Here is a 12,248-nt window from a genome sequence, read left to right on the forward strand (position 1 = left end):
AGTCAAACGATGATTTAATGATCACACACGTGGGAGATGGACACTGTATGCAGACAGTCTCAGATCTCATCTCAAAAAACACATCACCATAGTTTTATGAAATCAGGGTATTAGAACGCCCCCTCATGCGTAGTGACAGGTGTAATACAATCAATGTTGACAATTTTATTTAACACAAAGAATAACATTGTCTCCTTCCCGAGGGCAGACGCTAACTGCCCCTGTCTCCTGGAACCGTCTGTACCCTGCTAAGACACAACATGGCAGCTACAAGGACTCTTTCATTTATTAAGACCATCAGTGTGTATTGCTCTAAATCAAGTATATAATATTAAATGAATATTGCTGGATCAGCTACTTCTACTTAAAACATATTAAAACATGACTAAGCACAAAATCACCAAGAATGACATCTTATAAGTGCTGTGTAGGCGCGTGCGGCCTTCCAAGCTCAAAGCCTTTGCCCTCCATAGATCAGCCAGACTCGCGCTGGCTGTAGCTTTTAACCTTTAATTACCTTGAGCACAACTCTAGAATGAGCAACAAACTGCAATGTGTATGGAATGATCATGGTTACATCTGCAATGGAAAATCATGTTATTATTCTGGTACCTGTAAGAAAAGATCAAACTAAAGTTATCACCATCACTGTAATGCAAAGAATAATGTAAGATCAAAAACTTCAATTTATGCTTAATGCAAAGCTGGTTATATACTTCTAATGAACTAATAATGGCATATTAAAATATTAAATGATAATGAGAAAAACATCCCCTCCTTATTCTACACAAGATACAAAGGATTAAAACATGTGAAAAACCCAACAACCCTGATAAACAGAGAGTAGTTTGGGCCCGGAAGCAGGATTCATCATAGCATCACTTAAAGACTGGATTGGGTCTGAAATGTAGTTTTCTGTTTTGTTTTCATTTGAGCTCTGAACATTGCAGTTTGACCTTTTGGGTTTCCAGATTACAGCACTGTGTCAACACACCTCAATGCTCAGACCAGCAAACTACATGGTCACACTTGCTGATGATCAGCTAATCAAGTCTATTTGATGGGCAGCACTTGGCTGCTACTTACCTTCTTAATTCCCATGGAAGCAGTAAGTGTATGCCTAGTTTTGCACATGAATGAAAACTGTATTTTTCAAGACAGTAGTGACAGAGGGCATTTTGGATGTGCAGGATCTCAGGAATGCAAGGGCAGGTTTTTTGAGTATGCCCTTTGTTGGCCTTATTTCAACAGATTTGAAGGGTAAGTTCATTTTGATGAGCAGCCTTACCCATACTAGACAAGCTTAGGAAGTGGCTGTTTTGGGTGGCTGCAACCCCCTGCAAACCAAGATCCTTGTAAAGCTGTATAAATTAACCCCCTTGAGCAATTCACTTCCAGTTGAACTTGTGTGGCTTTCATTGTGTCTGGAAGGTTCACAGCAGGTTCACTGTTGATTGTTTGAAATGGATGACTTTAAAACACACAGCACCCTGTGTCAATTTATCTATTTTCATTCTATTAAACAGTCACCCAGTCAACAGTTAGCTTTTGCTTCCTTCCATCTTATTGGAAGGAAGCAAAACACTGTGATGATAGAAGAAAGAATAGGAATAGACAAAAGACGAGGAAAACAAGGTGAGCACAGGAAAGATTATTTGCTTTTTTTGCAGAGGAGGGAGATGGTTTTGTCATTTTAAAGGGTTTCGAGGGGATGTTTACTCACCTTCTTAATGGCTTAAAAGGACTGAAAGCATCCATCTTTCTCTGTGTGCTTTTGGGGGGGAGGTGACCCTGGAGGGATCTACCAATTCTGTCCGGTGACTGATTGCACGAAATCTAACAGATATGGCCCAGCACACATGGAAAAATACCATTATTAAAGTAAACATCCCAATGGAATTTCCATTTTGTTGACATCAAACTGGGATATACTCCGTATTAATAGTCCCGTGAAACCAGTTTACATTTTAATGCACTCATCAGAAGCTTAGGCGAATATATTTTTCAACTTTAATAAAATTTTGAAACAAAATCAGTGCTTGGACCTTAGAAATATTTGTAGATAATATCTTTGCGTCATCACACTGTGGAACAATGTTTTATGCAGGCAGACTGCAAGCAGCTACTTTCGTCATCACAATCGATTTCAGTTCATTTAAACCAAATATGTTGACTGTGTATTTTTATGGTGTGATTGCAATGCTGAGTCCAATGCAGTAAAGTGATGGTGCAAAGTTGCATAGTGCAAGATATGTTATATATTATAGCAGGGGGGGGGGGGGAAAGGCAGAATCAGCCTCTAAATCATTTACACTAGCTGCCACTGAGCATGACCAGTGATAGCAATCTGTTGTCTGCCAGGTTTCTGTCAGCAGAGCCTGGCACCTGAGGACCAAACAGACCTGGAAATCTCTGGGGGGCTGGATAGGCTCTTTCTCCACCTCCATGTCTTGCACATCTGGATTACTGCTCTTATGTTACGGCTGGGGGGTACAACGGGGTAAGGGAGGTGAGGAGAGGGTAAGATGTTATATTCTGGCGCGAAAGATGGGGTCTTACACATTACAGAGTCTTCTGTTCTGTGGTTTCTTGCTTTTTCTTCGGTGCGGCTTTTCTAAAAAGCTAATAAATTTTTGAAGATTTAGCTGCACATATTATGTGGTTCATTCTGTCGTTCTGAAGAAAAAGTAGAATTCCTTGTCTTTATTTATGTGTATGCGTATCTGTGCAGCTGCATCTCTGGCTTGTTAAGAGTTGTAATGCCTGCAATCACACTGGGTCTGTCAGTGGGTCGTTTGACATAAATTTGGATATGACATTAAATGCTTTCAAAGAATGAGTATACATGGATCAGACAAACCATTATAAGCAATGCCTGGTGAAAAGAATAGCAGTGATCCACATTTGCTTCAGTTCTTTGAGGTTTGTATTATTTTTTAGGCACAGTTCTTTTAAGGTCCTGCCACAGCATTTCAATTGGGTGAATCAACACCTTGATTCTTTTCTCTTTCAGCCTCTCAGATATAGATTTGCTGGTGTGCTTGGGGTCATTGTCCTACTGCATGCATACTCAATTTCAGCCCTAAAGCCATAATTACCACGCCTCCACCACCGTACTTGCAAGTTAGTATAAAGTCATTGTGCTGATATGCTAATAAATTCACTTCAATTCAACTTTATTTATATAGTGCCAAATCACAGCACCAATTGCCTCAAGATGCTTCACATTGTAAGGTAAAGACCCTGCAATAATACAAAGAAGACACAGAAAATTCCAACAATCATTCAACATCCTACAAGCAGGCGCTTTGGTGACACTGGGAAGGAAAAACTCCATTTTAACAGGAAGAAACCTCCAGCAGAACCAGGCTCAGTGAGGGTTGGCCATCTGCCGCGACTGATTGGGGTTATGGAAGGATAAAGAATAGCACTGATAAGTTTCTTCTAATGCAGCATTCTGCTTGCAAAATCTGGGTCCTGTGATTCATGTAGATGTTACTTTAAAAAGTACAACCCACCTAAAAGCATTGTTGCATACCAAGCATACCCCTTCATCACAAGGGCACTCCTTCATGTCAGCAGTCTCATTCAGCAGAACAATACATCCTGCTATGATGAAAAAACTACAGTACAAACAGCCCAAGGCAATGACCCCGCCTTTTAACCATAGCCTATTATGCATCCATGGAGTGAGTTTATTGTTGTGGCTGATAGAGGCATATTTCAACTACCTCTACAGTGGTAAATGCTGACTTTTGGTTCTGCTTCCAATCAATCATTTGGCAAATAAGGATTTCTACCTTTTTAATTATTCAACTTTAGGATTTACAGTGAGAACTGCTTCAGATGTCAGTGAAGTATTTAGAATATCTCTTTTGTTGTGATGCCTAGTCCTGCAGAGGGACTCACACAGGACTTCAGCTCTCAAACCCAAGTATCCTATCTTTTCCGCTGCTCATCTGCCCTAAATTCTGCCTCTCCTTCTTCTGTTTGGTTTGACAGCTGACCAGTATAATAGAAAGATCCATACCAAGCCAGACTGGAGTCAATGCACAGTGCAATCTTCCTGACACTTCCATAAGGTTTAAATGGTGTACAAGGCTGAGGCCAAACAGACTGGCTGGAACTGTGTACAAAAGTGTATAATTCACCGAATTGAACGGTGTAGCAGTTTTAACTCATCCTGGGCTTACATACATACAATTTCTGAAGCCTCAAAGCCACATTTAACTCATTCAATCCACTGAATTCATATGGCCCTATCAATTTATGTCACAAATGAGAGAGGAAAAGTAATTCTAACATTTTATTACAGCTTCATAATAGAAGACCAACATTAAAAACACATTTTGGAAGACAACAGCGTGGAATGTCTATGGAAAAAAAAAAGTGTTATTCCTTTCATTGTGTGGTGGTTGGCTGGATGTGAATGCTTCTTAAACCCATGAATGCTTGGTGTTTCTGTGGTTGCTTGTTTGATTGCCGTCCACTTCCCCTCTCCCACAGCCCCACCAGGTGGCTGCTCGGCTCTTCTCTGCGAACCGAACTAACTGCGGTTTATAGTGTTGTGCAATTGTAATAGCATATCAAAACTTTATTTATAATGAGATGAAATGTAGTTATACTTTGAATTTAAAATCCTGTCTATGAAAGGTTGTAAGCAATTCGGCGATGAGCTCACTAATCCAAGTACCACTGGGCAAATGTTTTTAGAGAGAAATATCCCTAAAGGTCTATAAATAACGTTAAGGTAAAGAATCATTGCTCATATTAAAAAGTGATTAAAACCAGATGTTGTAAATGTTTAGGAGATAACTCTTTATTTTATTTAATTTGCATTTTTCTCCACTTTTGTGATTAGATCTATGGATCCACAGTTTCCTGGCTGGATTAGTGTGTTTGCTTTGATGTGGGCTGTTTCGTGCTAAGTGTGTATGGGCAGGCCTCATACTCCTGTGTGTGTGTGTGGCATGGTTGAGGTGAGGGGGTATGTGCTAGCCCCCTTTATACTCTGGCGCTGTTTAGATGTAACGTGGAGTGCACTATAAACCTGGAGCTTCAGGAACAAATACAGCTGTAAAACACCAGTCTTGGCAACTAAGGCAAATGCTTTTGGCCACAGCCTTCTTATTTGACCACATCTGTGTCTATTATGCGAGTGTACATTGTACATTTGTGTGGTTTTTAACAAGCTATGGTGTGCTCTGCCAAGTGCAGGTAGCTGGTTTCAAAAGCAAAATAAACTTAGGAAGCATTAATAACATGTCTGGCATACAGGGGGAACACTGAATGCTTCCAGCATTGCAAAAGCCTCACAAGGAATTACTAATTCTTCAGTGGGAGAGTTTAATACTGTGTTCAACATGCATCTACATCAATGCTTATCAGTGATGAATCAGTGGTGGTAAGAAGCATTATCAGACTGTCAGTTGAGGTTCAAAGGTAAAACATTACAGCTAAAAAAAAATGAGAGTCCAGACTGTTGTTGCTATGGTAATAGCTGTTTGTGCCAATTAATGAGAGTTACCCGTAGGCTACTTTAAGTAGGGGTCAAACGCTTGAAGGCTCAAGGACAGCCTCTTGACATGGATAACCTAAAGTTACGTGCCATTGTGTGTCTATGTTTGGTCTGTGTGTTCTGAGGTCTCCCATTACAGACCATGGGCACCTGTGTAAAGATGTCAGCTGCCCATAAACATGTTTTCTGTTTGTCTACTAATTTTCTCCCTCTACATTTTTTACCTATTTTACATTTATTTGGTCTTTTTTTGTGAATAAATAATTTTCTTTGACATCTAAATCATCATGTTCTTCTTTATGTTGTAAGCTTTTTAACTCAAGGTCCACTTTCTTTTGCAGAGCATTCACTCACATTTCGGAGCATTCCTCTCTGAATACCTTTGCTCAGGTTGTCACTGAGGTAGCTCAGTTGACATGCCTACATCATGTGTTGACCCCATTTCAACTCTGCAACTCCATGCAAAGTGGTCTTGAATGTATTATTATCATTGTTGTGAATGTGCAAGCGACATTTATTAATTTAATCATGAAATCCATCCATTTTCTTTTGCTTGTCCAGTTCAGGGTTGTGGTAACAGATATTAAACCTAAAGAAATTGAAGGCCAGCTCAAGTAGTTGTCTTAATGGAATTTTAAACTGGCTCCTAAACAACGATGCTAGAAAAACATCCAAAAACACCACCTTCTTCTTTTAATTCTATTTATTTATAGATTGATTGATTCATAGTGAACTAAAATATTGCATAATTCTTTTCTAACTGACCCTTGAATGGACAGAAGCTCCAATTGAAGATTGGTCTATCCTGCTACGCTTTGGCGTTAATCAAAATATTAAACTCACATGATCTCAAAAAGCATACAAGAAATAGACATTTGTGAGCACGTGTGCCTGCTTCAAAGGAAACACATTAATCAAGTATCTTTTAATGGAGAGCATTCAGCTTGGGTGTTAAACAACCCCTGTGAGATCAAACCCTCTTTGTTTAAGAAGAGGGTGGGGTGTCTATCTACAATGTAAACACTTCAAAGAGAACATCAGTCTATTAGCAGCGTTTCTCATTAGCTGATGAACAAAGCAATCAAGGCTGCTGTGGTCTCTTAGAGAAAATACATCAGTGCCATTTGCTCAGGGCTTGGTGGTGACTGGCGTGTTCATTACAGGTCCTGTTTGCAATAAGCAGAGGAGACTACATGGAGTCAGCAGATGATTTCAAGCAGGTTTTAGATCATTAAATAAACATAAAAGCTGCCATGGTTATTATCATGTGGTCTCATCATATCTCTTAGAAGAGATGATATCAAAGAGGACTTGAGGAGTTTTTAAAGAGCGTAATGAGAGCAAAGGAAGCTTGCAGAAGTTTTTATATGATGTCTGTTTTTTTGTGTATTTGTAGAGATCAGCAACAAGATGAAAACCTGCTTGATATTAAGCAGGTCAGTGGATTGGATCGTTTGCCCCCAAGCCAAGAACATTCAATGTTGATGAGATGATCAATAATCTACAAGTAACCTGTCAGTGATTTTAACGCCGTGGCGCATTCTTTACTGGAAACATTAAACTTGGTTAGGTTTGGGATTTGGTGCCACCATGAGGACATATCAGGTATACAAAAAGTTAAAACTAATTCAGTATTTTCAAATCATGAATCAAATTTATTTATAAGCACATTTAAAAACAACACGGGTTGAACCAAAGTGCTGTACATAATGAAAATAATGAACATTTTGCCATGGAAGTGATGATATTCCGTTTGATAAACCGATTTATGATATTTGTCAAACTTTGCACAGGTCGCACATGTCAAATGTGCTGATTTCTAATTTCTTATGTGCAGTATGAGTGGGGAAAAACATCTTGTGTGCGATAGACTTTAAATGTGCGTGAATCTGTATGTGAGTCAACAGGTGAGTCTGCAAAATAATGAATGAGTAAGTAAAAAACATCTCCTGATTCCAGTAAACAGTGGCGGTACAGCCAGACTCACACTCACATGTGGCCGCTGACTAACCAAGAGATCAAAACTTTCTCTCTCACTTTCTACAACAGTAAAAATGTGTTCTTACCTCCTCTGTGTTTCACATGGCTAATTCTTCTTTTCTGGTAGCAGGAAAGCGTGGTGGTATTCACCCTACCAGTGCTCACGCCATCTCCATTTTTCCACATGTGTTCATTGACCTCATGTTGTTTGCATATTGACAAGTTTTCCTACTGATTTAACTACCAATGAGAGGAAAACCAGGAGGGGTTAATCGACAGTGGCTACTCAGCTAGTTACACTTGGTTGTTTGCTTTTTCACACAAATAACTAATCGGCCAATCACATAACAGAAAACTCAGTGCTTTTAGGCTTGGAGACAGAGTCAAGATGACCCGCTGAAGTTCAAATTGAGCATCAGAATGGGGAATAAAGGTGATTTAAGTGACTTTGAATGTGTCACAGTTGCTGGTGCCAGACTGGCTGGTCTGAGTATTTCAGAAAATGCTGATCTACTGGGATTTTTCCACAAAGCCATTTCTGGGGTTTACAGAGAATGATCAAGTAAAGGAAAAATATCCAGTGAGGGGCAGTTAATATTAGAGATTAAATGAAAATGTCCAGACTGCTTTGAGCAAATAGGAAGCCAAGAATAATGCAGATGATGCCAAAGCATGCAGAAGAGCATCTCTAAATCCACAACATGTAAAACTTTTAAGCAGATGAGCTACAGCAGCAGAAGACCATAAAGGAACAGGAAACTGTGGCTTTAATTTGTACGGGCTCACCCAAGATTGGACAAGGAAATTTTTCCACCACCTTACTGAAGGTAAGCGAAATAAGGCAGGTCTGAAGGTAAAAGGGGGTCCAACCCAGTATTAGCAAGGTACCATAATAAAGTGGCCAATGTATGTGTTATTTTTCGCATAAAAATCAGCTGAATTATGGCCCTTGATTTAAAGTTAAGGTGGTACAACTTTGCAATGAAGAGGACGTCCAACATAAGCTTTTGGGAAAGCAATTTTTGTCAACAGCACACTTTTTTTATTCCAAATTACCATCCAGTTTTGGGATGAATTTAAATTAAATTAGAATTTAAAGAAGGCTTCTCTATAATTGTGAACATGAAAGTGAGTGCATAAATACCTTTCTGTACATTTTAGTGTAAGAGATAGTGATTCACATTTCATTTCACTAGTTGTCCCCCAGAAACAGCACACGCTTGTTTTCACATTTCTTTAAAGATCATCATTTATAAAAATGTTTTCATACTTGACTGCCTCTCAGATATCATCTCCCAGGTATTTATCATTTTATCTATCTCCCCTGTGTTAAACCACCTCAATGAAATAAATCAAGATTCACTGCACAATCATAACTATAAAAAATTGATGGTATCCGGCCAATCGCGGGTGGGACCACGGCGGGTGTAGGCTATAATCTGGGTGGACAGCACTGTGCACACACATTTGCAGTAGCAGCAGCTGTAGCTAATTATGGTGTATGTGATTATACTGTTAACATGTCTGCAAGCTGTAAAACACTTTCATTGCTTTAAAAGAAGAGGACAAGCTTCCACGTGTCCAGTCGAGCAGGCAGTGACAGAGACTGGTATCAACAAACAAACAAACAAATAAAAGAGGAGAAGAAAACAACAACACTTTTTAAAAAAAGAACAAGGAAAATCCCGTATGAACAGCTGGAAAACTCATAGTGTATCCCAGCACACTTGCATTAGTAAAATGTTCCAATATGATATTTCACACCCTCTTCCAAAAAAGCCTGAAAGAGTTTCTTTTGGCTTCGCACTGCTTTCAACTTCCCTTCTGTTCATGAATAAAACACTCACTTTTTCCCTTTATTTTCACTTCCCAGCTCTTTCCTCAGAATATGAATGACTGCAGGAGCCGTTTGAAACTCCTCAGCCCATCACTAATCACAGGGCTTTCATTCATAACCTACACATACTGTACAGTCACATCAAGAATATGCTGTGTCTGTGTTATGCTCGCACATTTACTTCTTTCTGTCATCAAATTTCAATGAGAGGCTCAATCACACGCTAATGATCAGCGGGTTCCTGCAAGGGAGTGGAGTGGGCTGAGTATTAATGTGCTCAAAGGCACACATGAATTACTGGAGCACTTTTTTACTGCTGTTCACCTTCTGTGAAACAACTATTAATGCACCGCTGAGTCACCAGTATGTCTTTACATATTCACTATTATATTATAGATTTGATTTACTTTATAAAAACAAACAAACAAAATAAAAGCTTATCAATATTGTGAAATATATGATTATTGTTATTATGAGTACTATATATCATTTTACACTGTAAAATAGGAAAAGACACAAACAGCAGTGGCCCACAAGAGTTTCCTCGTCATTCAAATCACATACTAAAGCACACCCACAGAGGGCAGAGTTGTTACTTAACACAGAGGCTGAAATTTGGACATTAAACCAACACAAAGAAGAGGACCACACAAATGAGATGGTCCTAAAACTCACTAAAGAGCGGTCGACGAGGCATTCGTGGCTCAAGAGTTGGCAGTTCGTCTTGGAAGGTTGCCGGTTCGAGCCCTGGCTTGGACAGTCTCGGTCGTTGTGTCCTTGGGCAAGACACTTCACCTACCGCCTAGTGGTGATGGCCAGAGGGGCCGATGGCACGATATGGCAGCCTCGCCTCTGTCAACCTACCCCAGGGCAGCTGTGGCTACAACTGTAGCTGCCTCCACCAGTGTGTGAATGTGAGAGTGAATGAATAGTGGCATTGTAAAAAGCGCTCTGAGGGTCTCGAAAAGCGCTATATAAATGCAATCCATTATTATTATTATTATTATTATTATAAAGATCTGTGAAATTAAAGACCAATGAAAGAAACCACAGATAACCCATCTCCAAAACAGCTGTGATCCTGTGTAAAATAACCCAATTTTTGAAGCGGTGGCTAGCACTGTTGTCTTACAGTAAGAAGGACCCGGGTTTAAATCTTTCTGGACTCTGGCTTCTTTAAAAATCACTTATAAGCTATAATGTCAGTGTACAGTAATAATGATGTATGCTAAAGTGTGTAGAACATGTTGTTGTTGTTTTTGCATATTTCCATTAAACTGACTGTAGTGTGGAAAACCCTTTTTTCATTTTACAATTGAGTAAAGTGTTGTGCAAAAGTCTTGAGCTACCCTTCAAGTCTTTATATCTTCCTAGAAAGATGAGAATGCAGCAATTTATCGAAACATGTAGAGTATTTCATGCATGATTACACAAGGGGAAAAACAGAGGCGGAACAATTCTAACAAACTTGAAAGTCAAATGCTGGCATGACCACCTTTATTCCTCAGCACAGCCTGAACTCTCTTAGCCAAGCTTTCTTGTCGTTTCTATTAGTAGTCTTCATGAATAGTTAACCAGGTTTTTTGAAGGACATTCAAAGCTCTTATTTGGATGTTGGTTGCATTTCATTCTGTTCTGTCAACATTATTTCACACTGCTTCGACATTAAGAGGTCTTGGCTCTGGGGAGCCTAATACACGACTGATTGTCAGTGTGTTTGGGATCATTGTCATACTGAAAAATGAAGCTGTTGACAATCAGATGCTTTAATATGGTATTGCATGGTAGAGCAAAACCTGACGACACTTTCTGCATTCATAATTCTTCAGTTTTGACAAGATCTCCAATACTACAGGATCAAATGCAGCCCTAAACCATGTCACAGCCTCCATAGTCAGATGGCTGTAAAAACTGCTGTCTTACATTAGTGGCTGTCCAATTCATATACAATTTGACAGACATGTCTTTTCTCTTCCTTAAGAATAGCTTCCTGACACCCACCCTTCCATTGATGAGACTTCAACAAACTTTAGATGGATCAACTGATGGGCCAGATGCATCCCCCAGGTTCTGTTTCAGGTCCTCTTTCCTCTCATAATTTTTAAGGGTGTGACTTTCTGATACTGTTCATTTACTGTACATTTTATTTAGGTTTTTAGTCCCGTCACTTCTTCTCTAGTCTGCCAATTGTCCAGTTTTCTCAATTTTTAAGGACATTATGCCAAGACATGCCATATTTTCAGGTACCGGTAATAGCTTTTTGTAAATCACCTGGATGGTGCAAAAATGTTCAGGTAAAAGGACTGGACTGAAAATAAATGAAAAAGCAGCCAATGTCCATAGAAAAACTTTGAAAGACCTGCAGAAAAGCTGGAGAACTACCGCTCAAGATCACTTATAAAATGCAAGAAAGTCTGGTTCATTGAAAATACAAAGAAATGAGGGGAGAGTCAAGACTTTTGTACATTACTGCATTGCAGCCACAGCGGGGCAGGGTTTCTTAGACTAAAGAAACCTGCCCCACATTTCCATTCACAGGGGTCATACGCTTTTCTTGGGGCAGTTAAAAGAACAAACATCTATGAGGTCACTGAACAAACACCTACATGAGTTTAATGTTCAGCAACCAAGAGTTTTCTGACACGTTCACGTACGCCCTGTCAAGATGCTCCCAAAGATGGGCCGTATCGAGGGCGAAGACACAAAAAACTAAGAAGTCTCACTCAGTTCGAATTTCCTGTAGGATTCAGAGTATGACTTATCCAGTGGCGTTTTCATTTTTCTTTCTTTAAAAAAAAAAAAAATCAGTTTATCAACTCAGTTTTAAACTAATGGACACTCATGATCAACCAAAGTAATTAATTATCATACTTTGTAGTCATTTGTTAATTAGTGCGCTTTCAGTTGTAACAT

The sequence above is a fragment of the Copadichromis virginalis genome, linkage group LG10, assembly GCF_057382275.1.
Source record: "Copadichromis virginalis isolate Kocher_CV1m ecotype Utaka linkage group LG10, C_Virginalis_male_GT1.1, whole genome shotgun sequence".
NCBI classification, from domain to species: Eukaryota; Metazoa; Chordata; class Actinopteri; order Cichliformes; family Cichlidae; genus Copadichromis; species Copadichromis virginalis.